We start from the raw sequence: 20215 nt of genomic DNA, 5'->3' as shown, positions 1-20215 counted from the left end.
GGCTTAATTCTATAATTTAGGGTTAAGATTGCTTTAAACAAAGTCAAGATGAAATTTCATTTGTGCAAGTTTGCAACTGGCTTCAGATTTCACTTTATCTTACTCCTGATAACTCTACATGTGATATCTGTCCAAAATGCTACGCAAGTTGAGGCATCTTGTGCTTTTATTTGAGAGTACCAAATGATGTAGAACAAAGGCAACTGAATGGAACTGAGGTACAGATCATCACGATCTAACTCAATAGTGAATAGGCACGAGTAGCCACATGGTTCACTTCTTAATGATCTTCATTCTGAGATAGTCTAATTGTGACAGACCCTGTTGAACACCAGAGAGTGAATGTTTGTTAAACAGTGTCCAAGGTTTTCAAGTCAGAGATTTAGTCCACTTCACACACCACCAACTCTAACCCTACCGATTACTCATTCCCTGTAAAACTGGTCAAGTTCTCAACCAATTAACCTTGATTAATGTCAAACCATCACTTGTTGTCTTGTTCTACTTGGTCTCAGGCACACCTGACTAAATGACAACAAGACAAGCATGCTGCTAAACATGGACATTCATAAATTTCAAATTGGGATCTATTAGAAACTAGAAACAAAGAGTTTGAGTAGGTCATTGGGTCGTTTAAGTCTGTTCCACCATTCAATACGACCATGGCTATTCCTCTATCTTAATGCGATACTGTCAGTTCCACATAATGCAGTAGCTCCATTCTTATGCAATCCCACATTATTAGAAAATTGTATGATAGCAGCATCATTTAAACTCATGGGGCCGGAATCACATTTTAATCAATACACACTTTAAATGTTCGAGCCTTAGAAACAGTGTCCCCAATTCATCAATCATGTTACAGCAAATTTGCGTTAATGAAACGCATGTTACAGCAGAACGACCTATATTCCTGTCTATTTACCATTCCCCTTGATGCAATCAAAATACAAAAGTTATCTCTTTCTTGAATATATTGAGTGACATGACCTGCATAGCCTTCTATGGTCGAAAATTCATAGGTTCACCGTGTTTTGAGTGAGAAACTGTTTCCTCATCTCAGTTCTAAATGGTCTACCTTATATCCTGAGACTCTGACTCCTGGTTTGAGAACTTTGCAGCCAGGGAAAGCACTCTCCTTGCATCTAGTCTGTTCAACCCTTTTAGAATTTTAATACATTTCAAACAGATCCCCTCTAATCCCTCTGAAACAGGCCAATCAATCTCTGCATGGGATATGCTTGCCATCACTGTTATCAGCCTAGTGAGCCATCACTGTTCTCCCTACATGGCAAGTATATCCTTTCTTAGGTAGCGAGACCAAAACTGCACACAATACACCATGTGCAGTCTCATCTACAGCCAGTATAGTAACAGTAAGACATCCCTACTTCTGAACTTAGATCCTCTTCCAATAATGGCCAATATAACATTTGACTTCTTAATTGCTTGTTGCACCCACCTGTCTACTTTCATTGACTGATGTGCAATGACACCCAAATCCTTTTGTACATCTGCATTTTCCAATGTATTGCCATTTAAATAATACTCTTCCTTTCTGTTTTTCACACTGAAAAATAGAACTTTACATTTAGCCAAGTTGTATTGCATCTGCTATCTGTTTGCTTGCTCACATAACTTGTCCATGTTGGCTTGCATCTTCCTCTCAACTCACAATTCTGCTCAGTTTTGTATTATCAAAAAACTTAGAAATGTTAACTTTGATTGTCTTAACCAGGTCATTTCCATATATCATGAAAAGCTGGGATCAAAGCATGATGCTTGCAATTCCACATTAATCATTGTCTGCTACTCTGAAAAAAAAGGATCCATTTATTCCCACTCTCCAGTGTCAACCAATTCTCCATTCACGCCAATATACTACATTTTATTTCATATGGTTTAACTTACCTTTATGAGGAACCTTATCAAAAGCCTTCTGAAAACCCAATTACACAACATCTACTGATTAAGTCTTATCAACTCCATTGACTGCATCCTCAAAAAACTGCAGTAGTTTTGTTAAGCATGATTTGCATTATTATAACACTGAGACCTCTTCCATTCTCTGATAGAATCTTTAAGACCTGGCCTTTGAAATTTATATTTGTGATTTATTTGGAGGATTACAGCTCTTTTGGTCTGATTGAGTTTCAGATGCTTCACTGTTGCAAGGTAATTTCTTTTTGTTGGTTAATAAGCCCAAGATTTTTTTTTATTCTCTTGCGGGGTGTAGCCAGCATTTACTGCCTGTCCCTAGTCGCCCTTGAGAAGGTAGTGGTGAGTTGCCTTCCTGAACCGCTGCAGTCCACATGCTATACATAGATCCACAATGCCATTAAGAAAAGAATTCTGTTTCCCCATTCAGTTTTATCATTATAATTTCAATCATAAATATTACATTCTCCCTCTGGTGATTATGAAAAGCAAACTGCTGAAGAGTCAGGGCAGATGCTGACCATATTAAACTAAGCAAGTCAATGCGATGTCAAAAGATGTAAATACGTTAATTGACAGCATAATTAATCCTGCGTACATAATCAATGAAGAATACTGATGTGTCGTGGAAAACCAAAGATGCTCAAGGCAGATGCACTTTTCCAAATGTCACAGTGAAGACGATTTCAGTCAATGCAACCTCCCTAAGGATACAGCCACAATACAATGAAACCCCAAGGCAGCAGTTAAAATTGTAAATTAATATTGGTAAGGATGATACCACAGTCTCTAACACATCTATCAGATATACTAACTGCATTCAATGGATTTCATTCTTTTAGCTTCTACACTTCACTTCCCATGCCCACAATAGATTATTAATGGAGTGTCCTTTTATGGCAGAAGCTGACTGTGTCAGTAATGACTTATCTGTAATAAATCTGAATTTGTGCTCAATCAGTAATTTTTGCATGACATATCTATTATTTTGGTGAGCTATTCAAAATTTCATTTTTGATCTATTTTCTAAGCTAAGGCTTCAATTTGTTCGATGGTTTCCTCATGGGGCAACTCAAATATTGTCTTTGCTATCCTGGTGAAAACAATGGGCTATTCAAATGTTGTCCAGGTGTCACTTTATACCTGAACCAAGTCAGATCATATACCTAACAACTAACTCTTTTATTGTTAAATCACAAAAGACAATGCATCTGAGAGAATGTCAGAGTACAAGCATTGTAAATTATGATAGACGCAAGAATTGCCATATTCTTGTCACACAGTGGGAGGCAAAAAGCTGGGATGGCCTTATGATGATGTGTTAGGGCATCAAAGTTTTTTTTTGCAAAGATGAGCTAAAGGCAGATAAAAACAGTGTGGCCAACTCTCAGAGATGAAATCTGGGGGCACTTTGGCATGATAGAACATGGGGAAGAGGGAGAGGAGACTTCATGAGTTAAGGCTATGAGGCTGCACTCTGGGAGACTGTGGGAGTTGGTGATGTCAGGGTATGGGACATGCTGCTGAAACTGTGAAAGTGGTTGTGGGAAGAGAAAGCAGCATGCATGTGCAGATGTAGACTACAAATCAAAAAGTTAAAAATAGGTGACAGAGGCAGTGATGGCAGCAAACCACCCACGGTTTGGGACAACTGCTTCAAATATGGGATGTTCCTGTAAAATCCAGGATGATTGGTCATCCTGACCCGCACATCTGTCCATATCTTGCAATGTGCTGTGACAGATTAATGCAGAGGTGCAGGGTTTGTTAACATCCCAGTTCACCGGCTGACCACTGCAGTCTTAAAAATTGTTTTATAGTTGACTAGTCATGTCTGTTGACTGGTTTATGCTCACTGTGCTTGGTTGGTTCAGCCTGGGTGTGGACTCAGACGAAAGTGAAGACACTATGAAAGTTGTTGGAAGGTAGGATGAGAAGCATGGAAAAGCTGGAAGCGTGGCCCTGACATTTTAAATCAATGTGAAAATAAATTATTACATCTATATTAACTGGAGTCATTTCTACAATGGTCCAAAAGATAAAATACATGATAGCCATGTGTGTGAAAATAATCTATCACATTGAGTTCAATAATATAAATAATTTATTTAATTAATCTTTAATATTTAAATCAATGAATAGATGAACTGCATCAAGTAGCTGTGTATTCATTTGTGAACATGACAAGGAGTAAAAGAAACAATGAGTGGATCTCTTCCCTAGTTTGAGGGTATTCCTAAAGAAACCAGAATATCAAGTTAAGCAGTTCAAGGACAAAGGATTACTTGGAGCTGAAACCTGAACAGTTGCAAATAAAAGGATAAGTTACAGCTACCTAAACATTTCCAGAGAAATGTTTTCTTCACCTCCACTTTTATCTTCCAATGCCACACACATGTACAGTGATAGAAGAACAGACAAAAAACACAACCCCTGATCCATCTCTGGACAATAGTCCAAAGACACATGACAGTACCAATATTACACGTGTTTTAGATTTCTTTTCCTTCTCTGCAGCAAATTGTTTCCTCAAGATGAGATTGTTCAAATCGCTGATGCACATTTGACTTCATTTTTAATGGTGACCCTCTGCAATTTAATATGGTATCTGACAAAATCACAAAAGTAAGCAAAGAGTAATAGATTATGTTGCTTCTCCACCGCTTTCAGGACTTATCCAATTAACTGGAAAAGGTGAGGACTGCAGATGCTGGAGATTAGGGTCGAAGAGTGTGGTGCTGGAAAAGCACAGCCGGTCAGGCAGCATCTAAGAAACAAGAGAGTCGACATTTCAGGAATGGGGGGGGGGGGGGGGGGGGGGGGGGCGGCGTGGATAGGGAGGACTGACAGATAAATGGGAAGGTGGGGGTGGGGTTTGGATTGTTCCACGTGTCTGATGAAGAGGTAGGCAGAACTGGGGCCCATGTAGCTGCCCATGGCTACCCCTTTGGTCTGAATGAAATGAGAGGATTTGAAGGAGAAATTGTTGAGGGTGAGGACCAGTAACGCCAATCAATGATTGTGTCAGTGGAGCAGTACTGATTGGGCCGGCAGGAGTGGAAGAAACATGTGCCTTGAAGGCCTTTGCCATGGTGGATGGATGTGTACAGGGACTGGATGTCTATGGTGAAGATGAGGCATTGGAGGCCGGGGAAACAAAAGTCATGGATGAGGTGGAGGGTGTGGTGGTGTCCTGAATGTTTGTGGGGAGCTCCCGGACCAAGGGGGAACAGGATGACATCAATATATGAGGAGATATGTTCAGTGGGGCAGGAACAGGTGGAGACATTGGGTTAACTGGGGCAGTCAGGTTTGTGGATTTTGGAAAAGGGGTAGAACTGGATATTGTGGGGTTCCGGGACTCTAAAGTTGGAGGCTGTGGATGGGAAATCCTCTGAGATCCTGAGGTGTGGATGGTCTGGGTGATGATGGTTTGGTGATGGGAGGTGAAGGTATGGTCGAGGGGGCAGCAGGAGGAGAAGTCACCCCCCCTCCCCCCACCCTCTTATTTATCTCACAGCCCCCTCCCACATCCCTCCTTCCGCATTCCTGATGAAGGGCTTCTGCACAAAACATCGATTGTTGTACTCTTCGGATGCCGCCAGACCTTCCAGTGCCACACTTTTTGATTCTTATCCAATTACCTTCAAAGGGATGGAACCTCCACCCATCCCTCCCTGATGACAGAAGCTCTATGGCCAAGTCAGGGATGGGAACTTCCTGTTCCTATAATTTGCTTCAAACTCAACACAATAAGGATGGAAAAAATCAGCTTCACAAATATATCTGACCTGCTCGAGTTTCAGCTTTAGGAAATAATCTGGATTTCGAAACAACAAAAAGCCATTTAAAGAATTTACCCTGGATCTCCTAACTTCCTTTGTTGACAATCAAAGTCAGGTTAGGGTGAAACACAAGCAAACAATCACATCCCTGCCAGGTATATGTGCTAAATTGTATTTTTGTCAAAGAGTGTGGTGCTGGAAAAGCAGAGCCGGTCAGCAGCATCTGAGGAGCAGGAGAGTCAATGTTTTGGGCCCAGCCCTTCATCAGGAAGTTGTACTGTTACCTACCTGTCCAAGATAAATGACGTGGCCTCCCAGAGAATCCCCACAAATCCAAGTATTGATCAGTATCAGATAGTGCCAATAGGCATTTGGGATTTTCAAGTGATTTTGGATGCATGATTAGACTTTAACAAGATAGAAGTTTGAAATCTCTGTTGCTTTTGGTCACTGTGGGAATCAAGAAATGTAAGGTAAAGGTGGGGCAGTGGACATGTGGTTATGGATCACCACAATGATGTGAATGGCAGAACAGCTTTGAAGAGCTACATGCTACTCCTCTTCCTGCTACTTATAATTCTGTGTCCTTAAGTTAGCTAAGTGAGGAAATTAAATCTGCGTTCTATCCATCCACTCATTACCAACATACTCTCATTTGGATTTATTTAACAAGTGGAAGCAAATGTACCATCCACCATTCAATGACTGGTAGTTAAGTAAATTCTATACAACAAAATGAAACATTTTATGACTAGTTAAAAAAATAATAAAATTTGCTTATGTTGTCTCAATCTTTATAGATAGCAGCATTTAATTCAAAATGCCTGCCCCGCATTTCAGTGAAAGGGCTTTAAATAAAGATTATCATGTCATGTCCGATGAAACATTTCCAATAATAGGTTGATGGAGTTGCTGTTTATAAAGTCAGTAGGAATTCAAGTCAAAACAAAGACAAGAATAGCTGGAGAAACCCAGTAGGTCTGTGGAGAGAAAACCGAGTTGGCTGTCGGGGGGGGGGGAGGGCAGGGGGGGAAACAGAGGGAAAGATAGGTGGAGGTGGAGCCTGGAAAAAGAACAATCTTTATGCAGATAATAGAATGGATAGTGGTGAGCTAGGGAGAAAGAAAAGCTGTTAATGCAGACTATTAGTGGATGAAAATGGGTTTGTTCTGCTGAAAGCAGGCCACATAATGACAAACCCTGGAGTGTGGGGGTGGGGAAAGGTCATGGAAGGTGGTTATTGAATTTGACACTGAGCCTGAAGGGATTGGACTCAAAATGTTCACTCTGCTTTCTCTCCACAGATGCGGCCAAACCTGTTGGTTTTCTCAGCTATTCCTGTTTTAGTTTCAGATTTCAGCAGCCGCAGTGCTTTGCTTTTGGTTTAGTAGGAATTCAAATATTTTACAATGGCAAATGACTGTCTTTTTCTGAACTTTCCTGGAGCTATTTATGCACTGTGGATTGTTACACTTGTCTTTCTCTAAAGCTTTAGCAAACAGGGAAAGGTGGAGGAACAGCTCTGTTGATTAAGGATGATATTGCCACAATATACTGTAGAGACATGACTTCATTCTGGAGATCATGATGTACTCAGTTTGGTAGACATGACTTCCAGTAAAAGTGGAAAATCATGTACTGGAGTCATTTAGAGAACTCCTAACAGTAAGCAGTTGATAAGACCTCAAATAGAGCAAGATTTCATGGGTGCTTGCAAGAAATGTAAAGCAATAATCATGTTTTTAATCTATTTAATCCAATCTATAATCAGATTGTACAGTTCAAACTGGAAAATGAGTTCATGCAGTGCTTTAGTGACAGTTTCCCAAAGCAGCTTGCTCTGGAGCCAGCTAGAGAGCAGATTATAATAGACATGGTATTATGCAATGAGACAGGATTAATTAATGACCTCAAAGTGAAAGCATTCCAAGGTACCAGTGATCATAATATCATTGAGTTCTGTGTTTCATTTCAGGGAGATCAAAGTGGATCAAAGATGAACATTTAAGTGCAAACAGGGCAATTATGATGGATGAAGGCAGAGCTGGCTAAAATTAATTGGGAACTTCGATCAAGGAATAGGTCAGAAAAGGCACAATGGCAGATATTTAAAGAGATACTTCAGCATAATTAAAAAAGATACATTCAAGTCAAATAGAAAGATTATAAGGGAAGAATGCATAACCATGGCTGCAGTAGGGAGTTAAAGATAGTATCAAATTTTAAGAATAGCAGTTTGACAAGGAGATTGTTAAATCAGTAGAATCAAAGAACTGAGGATGCTGGAAACCTGAAACAAAAACAGGAATTGCTGGAGAAACTCAGCAGGTCTGGCAACATCAGTGGAGAGAAAGCAGCGTTAATGTTGCAGGTCCAATGACACTTCTCCAGTTTTTGTAACAAGTCAGAAGATTAGACACAACATAAATAACAATAAAACGTGACTAAAAGATTATTGAGGGAGAAATTAAAACACAAAAGAAATCTAGCTAGAAATATGAAAACAGGTGGTCAGAGTTTCTATACATATTTAAAAATGAAGAATAGTCATTAAAGTAAGTATTCATCTCTCTGTTTCTTTGCAATTCCTTTCAGCAAAGTGTGTGGCTAGAAAAAAAACACAAAGTCATCTTCACTGTTTACGGAGTGTTTCTGAAGAGGGTTTTCTTGGAATCAATCAATCGATCAATCAATCATTTACATCCTTCCACAAGTAAGTTGACTAATAATGTGCACAAAACTGCACATGGAATCTCACTAGAACTCTGTATAACTGAAGAACAATCTCCCTACGTTTGTATTAAATTCTCCACACAACATATAATATCATTCTAATCGCTCTACAAATTCCTTGGTACTTGCATTTTATGATTCATGCACTAGATTACCCAGATTTCCTTAGAAGACTGCATCTTAGAAGTCTGATGTCTCTCACCATTTTGATAATCTGCTTCTCTTTTGCTCTTTTTGACAAAATTCATATTTTTACATTTTCCTATACTGTGCACCATGCCAGCACTTCACCAATGTCTTTTGGTAGCCTCCCTATGCCCTCTTCACAACGTACTTTCCTGCCTTTGTTTGTCTCAGCAAACTTGGCAACTACACCTCCATTCCCTTCATCTAATTCATAGCATAAATTTAAAGCTGTTGATGATCCATGTCCTGTGGCATCTCTTGTTACATCTTGCCTGCCTGAAAAATGAATCATTACGCCTACTCTCTATTTCTTGTCAGCCTGTCCGTGACAGCATGCTATCCCCATACCATCAACTTTTATGTTCTGCAATAACCTTTGTTGAGGCATTTCATCAAATCGCTCTGGAAATCGACATCCACCAGTCATCCACAGCACACGTTACTTCCTCAATGAATGCCAGTTGATTGATTGAACACAATTTCCCCTTCAAAGGCCATGTTGACTCTGCCTGATTAACGTGAATGCATCTAAGTCCCCTGTTATAACTTCTTTAATAATAACTTCTAACAATTCTCAATGACACGTGCTAAGCTAACTGAACAGCAGCTTCATGTTTTCTGTCTCCCTCCTTTTTTTGAATGAAGGAATCGCATTTAAAGTGTTGCAAGTGAAGAGACCGTCCTGGAATCTAGGGAGTTTCTAAACTGAAACATGAATCATCTCATAATAAAAGCAAAATACTGTGGAAATAGTGCTGGAAAATTGAACAAAACAAAACAGAAAAATGTAGAGATATTCAGCAGGTCTAGCAACATCTATGAAGATGTGTTTCATGTCCAATATGACTCTTCTTCTGGAAAATGGTGAATTTTGTGCCATTGATAGACGGAAAGTAGAAGCAAGTGTAAGAGATGGTGAGTGCTATTAATGGTAAAAGTGAGATTGAAATTTAAAATAGGTGCAATGATAAGTTTGAAAATGAGAAAATGAATCACCTCTACTGAGAGTAAATTCAATAAAGCACTTATGAAACACATGTAGGATAAACAAATTGAAGGATGGAGGTTATGGTTTGAAGTTCATGAATTCAGTGTTGAATCCAAGAGATGGTAACATGCCTAAGCGTTCTTCCGCTCACTTGCATTATGCTTCATTGTCACACTGTAGCAGACCCAGGAAAGAAATATTAGCATGGGACCAAGATGGTTTATTGAAACAGTAAGCAATTAGAAGATTAGGCTCATTAGTATGGATGGATCAGAGTTGTTCTGCAAAGCAGTCACACAGTCTTGCGATTGGTCTTGCCAATATGAAGGAGACTGCATTATGAGCAGTGAACACATTAGACTAGATTAAAAAACTACAAGAGAAAAGCTGCATCACTTGGAAGGTTTGTTCTGATATTGGAGAGTGAGGAGGGAAGAGGTGAAAGGACAAGTGTTACACTTTCTGCGGTTGCTTGGGAGGTGCAGCTAAGGTAGAGGAAGATTGGGAGTGACGGGGGAGTGCATCAGAGCATTGTAGCAAGAATGGTTCCTATGAAATCTAACAGTGCAGGGGAGGGGAAGACCTCACTTACCACTTCTTTAAGGCCCAAGGATGCAGTCCATCAGGATCTGTCAGCCTGTCACTCCAATAATTTACTCAGTACCACTTCCCAGGGGATAGTACTTTTCCTAAGTTTCTCCCTCCCTTTCTAGCTGTTTCTGAAATACTATTTGTATCCACTTGAGGATATTATGAAATTGCTGTTCAATGCATTTGCCAACTCTTTATTTTCCATTATCAATTCTCCAGACCTACTTTCGATAAAACAATGCAAGTAATTAAAAACAAATTGTTGGAAGAATGCAGACCAAATAAAAGAGGAACTTGGAGTGAAATGTGGTGTAATGAATATTTTAATGCTGATGTAACTAATAGTATTACTCTGAAATCAGTAGAACAGAGTACAGCAGAAGAATAGACCAGAGAGAGAAGCGTATTATGGAGCAGCACTAAGACACTTCATACAGAGCACAATTCAATAGCTTATGTATATGTGTGCAAATAAAGAGTGCTATAGTACTGAAGAGAGTGAGAGAGCATAACTATAGGATAAGGATGTATTGGAAACATTAGGAAAGAAGATTGTGGTGGTCTGAAAAATGTAAACAACTTCCAAGAGTATAAATGTAGACAACAAATGCCCAGAGAAACAAGAGATAATTCAAAGTGCTCATTTGCTGCAATGAAAACAAAATCCTAACACACCCAATAGCCTAAACACTCATTAAAACCTACTTCAAAAAACTGCAAGGGTGCAACATTCCCTTCAGTTGCATCTTACCTGGTAAGTGGTGTCGTTGCTGTATTCCTCGCAAGTTGCACTAAAAGCTAAATTCTAATTAATCTTCTTGGACAAAGCAAGTTAGGAAAGCCTGTTAAAGCTTTCCTGACAGCTTCATAAGTTAGTTTTGGGCTCATTTTTGAAGTTGATGCTGTTGGTGTTATGATTTGCAATAAACTTTGTGTATCTCAATTTATAAGTTTTGGAACTAAAGCAGACATGTCTGACAGGTACCTTTACACTTTGCACAACCCATTAGGATTTGTTTCTACTGATATTTTTCTGACACCTGCAAAAATAGATTGCAGTTCCTGAATGATGCTGTAATAAAACCACACGCACTCTTCCAACTTGTTTTTGAAATTCAGTTCCAGGATAGGTACAGCTCTAACATTTTTAGTACCTACAGTTGCACTGATTTTCTTGAAATCCTGCAGAATCCCTCTCGGGTGATGTCTACCAACCCTCCGACTTTCAGTGTACATTGCAGCCTCTGGGTCATTGAACTGTCATTTGCCAAGGACAACAATTTCATTAACTTTCCTTTAGAAAGCAAGCAAGCCAAGTCTGATTTCTTTCATATTTCTGCCATGTGCAAGGATTCTGCAGAGGACAGGTCAGAGTTGTTTGAACTCGTGAGTCTTTTGCATTTATGAAAGGAATGAATGAAAACTCTTTAAATTTGCATATGTCGGTGACCATAAGAAGAACATATGCAGATTAATCACTTCAACAAAAGGATGTCGCAAGTCTGCAATTAAAAACAGAAAGTGTTTGAAATGCTCAGCAGGTCTGGCACCATCCGTGGAGAGTGAAACTGAGTTTGCACTCCAAGTCGAGTATGATTCCTTGTAAGAACTAAATTCGGGTAGAAATGTGGTGCGTTTTATGCTGAGTGGGAGCAAAAGCAAAAGGGGAGGTTCGAAATATGACAGAAAGCACGAGAGATTAAATGACAAGGATATCATGGGACAAAAGACAATGGGAGTCAAAATGGTTTTGTTCGGAGATAAACCATTTGCCAAAGTTAAGGTAAGTACCAGATTCATGAACAAGAAAATGCATGAAAACATGGTAAAGAATTGCCCTTGGCAAGAAAAGGTAAAAGGTAAAATCAAAATAGAAAACTTATATCCAGGGAATTTATGATTTCCAGCATCTGCTGTTTTTGGGGTTTTTTTTGTTTTTTAAAAAAACTTGGTTATATGGTCCTAAGCTGTGGAACACACTGTTGAGTCCAAAAGGCTGGGAACTACCTCCAGCTTGTGTTGAGCTTCACTGGAGTATGGCAACAGGGCAAGGACTGAAATATGAGAATGTGAGCAAGGCAGTGAATTACAATGACAAGTCAGCCCAAAGCTTGAGATCATGCTTGTGGACTGAGCAGAGACATTCCATAGTGTGGTCACCCAAACTGCATTTCATTTCTCTAGTATGGAGATGACTATATTGAGAGCAGCACATACGATATACTAAACTGAAAGTTGTACAAGTAAACCATTGGCTGCTTCACCTGGAATGAGAGTTTGGAGCTTTAGATGGTGAGAAGACAGAAGTTAAAAGAGCACAGATTATACAACAGTCCCTTCCCAAGGCACATTCCTTTGCAATTAAAAGAGGAAACCGAAGAAAAAGAAAAAGAAAATTTTAGGGCTGAATACTGGAGAGGAAACATCGTCATGGGTATCCAGGACATCAGCGTTGCCTTCCCTGCCTTCAGTGCCATCTTAAAAATATATCCCCCCTGTGCCACCACCAGGAGACCACATCCATTTAGCTGGCAGCATCATCCATTAACGCTGGGATCAATCTGCTCTAAGCAAGGTAACGATCATCTTATTAAATCTCCCCTCATTGTGCCTTTGTAAAAATTGGTTGTCCCAAATTGTACGATGATGCAATGGCTTTAAGAGGTTTTTTTGTCCATTTTTCTTAAAGAGAGGGTTTAGGGCAGAGAAAATGAGCAGTCTACTAGATCCACCAGAGAAAACAGCTTGTGGGACCTTGGATTTCGTTTTTTAGCTGGAACAATAGATTAGATTAGATTAGATTAGATTACTTTACAGTGTGTAAACAGGCCCTTCGGCCCAACAAGTCCACACTGACCCGCCGAAGCGCAACCCACCCATACCCCTCCATTTACCCCTTACCTAACACTACGGGCAATTTAGCATGGCCAATTCACCTTACCTGCACATCTTTGGACTGTGGGAGGAAACCGGAGCACCCGGAGGAAACCCACGCAGACACGGGGAGAATGTGCAAACTCCACACAGTCAGTCGCCTGAGGCGGGAACTGAATCCGGGTCTCTGGCGCTGTGAGGCAGCAGTGCTAACCACTGTGCCACCGTGCCGCCCACTAGATGCAGCTTGAATGGGTGTGGAAATGTGTTGCTGGAAAAGCGCAGCAGGTCAGGCAGCATCTAGGGAACAGGAGAATTGACGTTTCGGGCATTAGCCCTTCTTCAGGAAATATAATAATATCCATAAACACACCCGAAACGTCGATTCTCCTGTTCCCTAGATGCTGCCTGACCTGCTGCGCTTTTCCAGCAACACATTTCCATCTCTGATCTCCAGCATCTGCAGACCTCACTTTCTCCTTGAATGGGTGTGGTCAAGCTCTCACAGAACCTAGATTTTCAGGTTTGTTTTTTCAGTTTTTCAGTATCAGCAGTTGTTGGAAGCTGCAGCAAATCTCTCCCAGCTGCTACACTCTCTTAGATTTTTTTCTTGATGTTTTTTTCCTCCTGGGCTACTGGAGTGACATGTGAGACCATCTGTTTTTAGAATTTGCCTTTTGCCAAGGGTGTGTTTATGGATATTATTATATTAGAACAGTTATAGAATCCCTACAGTGGGGAAGTGGGCCATTCGGTCCATTGATTTCACACAGACCCTCCAGGAAGCATCCCAAACAGACACACTCCATCCTCATAATCCTGCATATATCATGGCTTATTGACTTAGCCAACAAATTAACTTAACATTGCCATTCCACCTAACCTGCACACTTTAGATTGCAGGAGGAAGCCAATGTGCCCAGAGGAAGCCTCATACAAACACAGGGATAAATGTGTAAACTCCACACAGTCACCCAAGGTTGGAATCGAACTCGGGATCCTGGCATTGTAAGGCATCAGTGCTAACCACTGAGCCACAGTACCATGCTAATAACAGTTACTGTATCTATTATTGTTAAGTTTTCCAGTAGTGTTAAGTTATTCCAATTGCTTATTCCTTTTGTTGTATTCTAACTGTAGTGAATGAATAAAGTGTGTTTTGATTTAAATCTGGTAGTTTGACCAATTGAATTGCATCTGGAACACAACACCTTGCATTTACCTTTAAAAATAAGAAAAACTAAGGGTCCAGACCATCTTCTGAATATGTTGGTCCATAATACATTATGAAAATTAGTTGTCCACATTGACATTCAAGACCCCTCCTACCATTCGTAAATTCCTTCTCAGCGGGATATAGTTGGAAAAATGATTCAACATTGCTCCCTTTCATCTACTAGTCCCCTGCCATTTGGGGGGCAATACATTTCAACCCTTGAGCTCTGTCTCTTTCAGCAAAGATATCTAAGTATTTCCAAGATTTTTTATATGCATTGAAAAATGTATATAAATATACATAAATATAAATATAATATGATATTGAGTAATATCATGGAATTTGCTAAGCTTTTAAAATAACATGGAAAAATTTCATGTTTTGCTTTACCAGCGACCAGAGCAAAGGGCCAGGCATCTCCTCGTGGTAAAGGTTGTGTATTTCATTGACAAGTCTGATAAGACAGAATCTGTTTGCGATAATTCCCTGAGTATAAGTACTCTTTGGGATCTGCTGCAAATTTGCCAATTGCATCTGTTCCTCTCCTTCCCATTTGTCCATCTTTGTTAGGAATACTAAACTGAAGGGGCTAATAAGGCATGTGCTTTTATAGCATGCTCAAGCATAAAATCCATTTTTATTCGAAAAGCAAACAATCTGAGGCACATTACCAAGAAAGATTTTGTGCCAGGAAAGTTTTACTACCTTATTTTATGACCAGAAATCAGTTTTCTCTGACAGATTGTCATCCTTAGCTGAGGAAATACAGGACAATGCAACCAATTCTGAAGCTCTAACTGTTGAAGACTGGCTTAGGAGAAGAGTCAACGTGTCTTTGGACTGAAAAAAATGTATACAGCAAGCAACACGATGATGTAGATGTCAACATGGTGGAGGTTGTAAGCCTGTTCTATATATTTTGGGTGTGCAGCAAATACAAAATGAGACATATGGCACACACAATCCATCAAGATAAGACTTTAGCCGAGGCACTCCCCTTCTAAATTTAATAGTATGTTATCCCTTCAAAGCCACAAGGATTCCTATCCGAAGAGAAACATCTCAGATTCTTAGAAAGTAACAGTGATGAAATGACAGAATACGCCTTGACCAGAAAAGTTTGGTAGACGCTGAAAAATGACACAGAGGCTGCGATGTGCCATTAACTCACACCACTTGGTTCCAGTCCTGCCTTTGTATTCTGCTGCTAATTTAAATGATTGCAGCAAACAGCCAGCATGAAGCAAACCTTTGAGTGGCAGAGGGTGCACAATTATGAGAAACTAGCAGAAGATAAACCAAGACAAGACAAAGAAAAATGTTTGTTAAACATCAATAAAATGGTATTACGCTGGACAGAAATTTTGAAAAAAATCATTACAAACATCAGGAAAGGGTTCGATTCCTTTGCATTCCTAGCACTGCTGCCTCACAGCACCAGGGACCTGGGTTTGAATCCAGTCTCAGGTGACTGTCTGTGTGGAGTTTGCACATTCTCCCCGTGTCTGCGTGGGTTTCCTCTGGATGCTCCAGTTTCCTCCCACAGTCTAAAGATGTGCAGGTCAGGTGAATTGGGCATGCTAAATTGTCCATAGTGTTAGGTGCATTAATCAGAGGGGAATGGGTCAGAGTGGGTCATTCTTCGGTGGGTCGGTGTGGACTTGTTGGGCCAAAGAGCCGGTTTTCACACTGTAGGAAATCAAATCTAATCTAATCAATATCTTTAAAAATACTCAAATATCAGCAACATTTTCCTACATTTCCATATTTGGGTTTCCTGCTCAGGCTGGCACAGCTGCAAGCAGTTTCCTTTTGGAGAATGTTCACTGGATTTTTTTTTTTGCTTCTTCTGTTGCAGTCTCTCACTGACACAGCGAAAACAGCCCACAAAGTAAAGCTACAATTTCCCTTAACTTCAGAGCAAATACGTCTGTTTCCGCAACTCCATTCCCAACTGTCTTGCCTAAATTCCCTTGGACAGCCTCCTGCATGTTTTCTGGCCAACTCCCTTCTGAATGTTCTTGTCTTTCTGGGTATCTGGGCTCTTTTTGCGAAGGAATAGTAATTATGTTTTCCACCTGTTTAAAGCGGCACCATGTTAACCCCCATTTCGAGTCAGAGAGTCACAGAGCTGTACAGCATGGAAACAAACCCTTTGATCCAAATCGTCCATGCTAACCAGATAGCCCAACCCAGTCTAGTACCACCTGTCAGCACCCGGCCCATATCCCTCCAAAACCTTCCTATTCGTATACCCATCCACAAGCCTTTAAAATACTGCAATAGAACCATGCTCCACCACTTCCTCCGGCAGCTCATTCCATATGCACACCACCCGCTGAGTGAAAACATTGCCTCTGAGATCCCTTTTGTATTTTTCCCCTCTCACCCTACACCTATGCCCTCTAGTGCTGGATGCTCCCATCCCAGGGAAGAGACTTTGTCTATTTATTCTATCCATACCCCTCATGATTTTATAAACCTCTATAATGTCACCCCTCATCCTCCAGCACTCCAGGAAAAACAGCCCCAGCTGTTTTCAAGTTCCAAGTTTCACAACATCCTTCCAATAGGAAGGAGACCAGAACTGCACACAATATTCCAAAAGTGGCTTAACCAATGTCCTGGACAGCCACAACATGACCTCCCAACTCCTGTACTCAATATTCTGACCAATAAAGGAAAGCATATCAAATGCCTTCTTCACTATCCTATCTACATACAACTCCACTTTCAAGGAGCTATGAACCTGCACTCCAAGGTCTCTTTGTTCAGTAACATTCCCTGGGACCTTACCATTAAGTGTATAAGTCCTGTTAAGATTTGCTTTCCCAAAATGCAGCACCTTGCATTTATCTAAATTAAACTCCATCTGCCACTTCTTGGCCCATTGGCCCATCTGATCAAGATACAGTTGTCATCTCAGGTGACTTCTTCGCTGTCCACTACTCCTCCAATTTTGGTGTCATCTGCAAACTTACTAACTATACCTCTTATGCTCACATCCAAATCATTTATATAAATGTTGAAAAGTAGTGAACCAAGCATCAATCCTTGTGGCACTCCACTGGTCACAGGCCTCCAGTCTGAAAAACAGCCCCCTGCCACCACCACCCTCTGTCTTCTACCTTTGAGCCGGTTCTGTATCCAAATGGCTAGTTCTCCCTGCATTCCATGAGATCTAACCTTGCTAATCAGTCTCCCATGGGGAACCTTGTCAAATGCCTCACTGAAGTCCACATAGATCACATCTACCGCTCTGCCCTCATCAATCCTCTTTGTTACTTCCTTAAAAACTCAATCAACTTTGTGAGATATGATTTCCCACACACAAAGCCATGTTGCCTATCCCTAATCAGTCCTTGCCCTTCCAAACATATGTACATCCTGTCCCTCAGGATTCCTTCCAACAACTTACCCACCACCAATGTCAGGCTCACTGGTCTACAGTTCCCTGGCCTTTCCTTACCACCCTTCTTAAACAGTGGCACCACATTAACCAAAATCCAGTCTTCTGGCACCTCACTTGTGACTATTGATGATACAAATATCTCAGCAATGGGCCCGCCAATCACTTCCCTAGCTTCCCACAGAGTTCTAGGGTACACCTGATCAGGTCCTGGGGATTTATCCACTTGCATGTGTTTCAAGACACCCAGCACTTACTCCTCTGTAATATGGACATTTTGCAAGGTGTCACCGTCTATTTGCCTACATTCTATATCTTCCATGCCCCTTTCCACAGTAAACACTGATGCAAAATACTCATTTAGTATCTACCCCATCTCCTGCGGTTCCACACAAAGGCCGCCTTGCTGATCTTTGAGGGGCCCCATTCTCTCCCGTTATCCTTTTGTCCTTAATGTATTTGTAAAAGCCCTTTGGATTCTCCTTAACTCTATTTGTCAAAGCTATCTCATGTCCCCTTTTTGGCCTCCTGATTTCCCTCTTAAGTGAACTTCTACTGCCTTTATGCTCTTCTCAGGATTCATTTGATCTACCTTGTCTATGCCTGACATATGCTTCCTTCTTTCTCTTCACCAAAAGCTCAATTTCTTTAGTCATCCAGCATTCACGATACCTACCAGCCTTTCCTTTCACCCTGACAGGAATGTACTGTTTCTGTACTCTCCTTATCTCATTTCTAAAGGCGTCCCATTTTCCAGCTTTCCCTTTACCTGAGAACATCTGACCCCAGTCAGCTTTTGAAAGTTCTTGCCTAATGCCATCAAAATTAGCCTTCCTCCAATTCAGAACTTCAACTTTTAGATCTGGCCTATCCTTTTCCATCACTATTTTAAAACTGATAGAATTATGGTCGCTGGCCCCAAAGCACTCCCCCATTGACACCTCAGTCACCTGCCCTGTCTTATTTCCCAAGAATAGATCAGGTTTTGCTGGTAGGAAAGGCAAGAGAAGTAGGCAGGTAGTGCAGGAGTCTTCTGTGGCTATCCCCATTTCAAACAAATATGCTGTTTTGGAAAATGCAGGGGGTGATGGATACTCAGGGGAATGTAGCCGAAAATTTTCTTGTACACCCTTAACAAATTCCTCTCCATGTAAACCCTTATCACTATGGTAGTCCCAATCTATGTTTGGAAAGTTAAAATCCCCAACTATAACAACCCTATTATTTTTACAGATAACTGAGATCTCCTGACAATTTGTTTCTCAATTTCCCTCTGACTATTAGGGGATCTATAATACAATCCCAATAAGGTGATCATCCCTTTCTTATTTCTCAGTTCTACCCAAATAACTTTCCTTGATGTATTTCCAGGAATATCCTCCCTCAGTACAGCTGTAATACTATCCCTTATCAAAAACAGCATTCCCCCTCCTCTGCTGCCTCATTTTCTGTTCTTCCTGTATCATTTGTATCTTGGAGCATTAAGCTGTCAATCCTGTCCATCCCTGAGCCGCATTTCTGGAATTGCTATGATATTCCAATCCCATGTTCCTAACCATGGCCCGAGTTCATCTGCCTTCCCTGTTAGACATTTTGCATTGAAATAAATGCAGTTTAATTTATCAGTCCTACCTTGTTCTCTGCCTTGTCCCTGCCTGCCCTGATATTTGATCACTTCTTTTATCAGCTGTACCAATCTCAGATTTATCTCTTTCCTCACTATCTCCCTGGGTCTCACCCCTACCCCACCTTAATAATTTAAATCATCCTGAAGAGGTCTAGCAAATCTCCCTGCCAGTATATTAGTTCCCCTTCCAATTCAGGTGCAATCTGTCCTTCTTGTACAGGTCACTTCTACTCAAGAAGAGATTCTAATGATCGAAAAATGTGAGTCCTTCTCCCATACACTAGCTCCTCAGCCAGGCATTCATCTGCTCTGTCCTCGTATTCCTACACTCATTAGTTTCTGTATTTGGAGTAATCCAGTTATTACTACTCTCGAGGATCTCCTTTTTAAATTCCTGCCGAACTGTCTATATTCTCCCTTCAGAATCTCATCCTTTTCCCTTCCTATGTCATTGATTCCAATGTGTACAATGACATCCTGCTGGTCCCTCTCCCCCTTGAGAACATTCTGCACCCTTTCTGAGACATCCTTGATCTTGGCACCAGGGAGGCAACACACCATTCTGATTTTTCGCTGCTGGCCACAGAAACGTCTGTCTGTACCTCGGATTAGAGTGTCCCCTAACACAATTGATCTCTTGGAACCCGATGTACCTCTCATTGCATTAGAGCCAGTCTCGATACCAGAAACTTGGCTATTCATGCTACATTCCCCTGAGAATCCATCATCCCCTACATTTTCCAAAACAACATACTTGTTTGAAATGGGCATAGCCACAGAAGACTCCTTCACTAACTGCCTACCTCTCTTACATTTCCTGGTGTTAACCCATCTATGTGACTGTTTCTGTAACTTTTCTCCCTTCCCA

General features: G+C 40.8%; 1 protein-coding gene across 13 annotated transcripts in view; it reads right to left on the bottom strand.

Moving 5' to 3' along the window:
* Window positions 1-20215, bottom strand: part of LOC122556528 (teneurin-2-like) — a 2772576-nt gene that overhangs the window by 2681263 nt on the left and 71098 nt on the right. The gene's annotated exons all lie outside the window — the stretch shown is intronic.

Source organism: Chiloscyllium plagiosum, unplaced genomic scaffold (assembly GCF_037043375.1).
Source record: "Chiloscyllium plagiosum isolate Xiang-an unplaced genomic scaffold, Cpla_swu_hap1 HiC_scaffold_16, whole genome shotgun sequence".
In the NCBI taxonomy this organism is placed as follows: Eukaryota; Metazoa; Chordata; class Chondrichthyes; order Orectolobiformes; family Hemiscylliidae; genus Chiloscyllium; species Chiloscyllium plagiosum.
The sequence above is the reverse complement of the archived record's forward strand: the minus strand, read 5'-3'. Positions and strand labels throughout refer to the sequence as shown.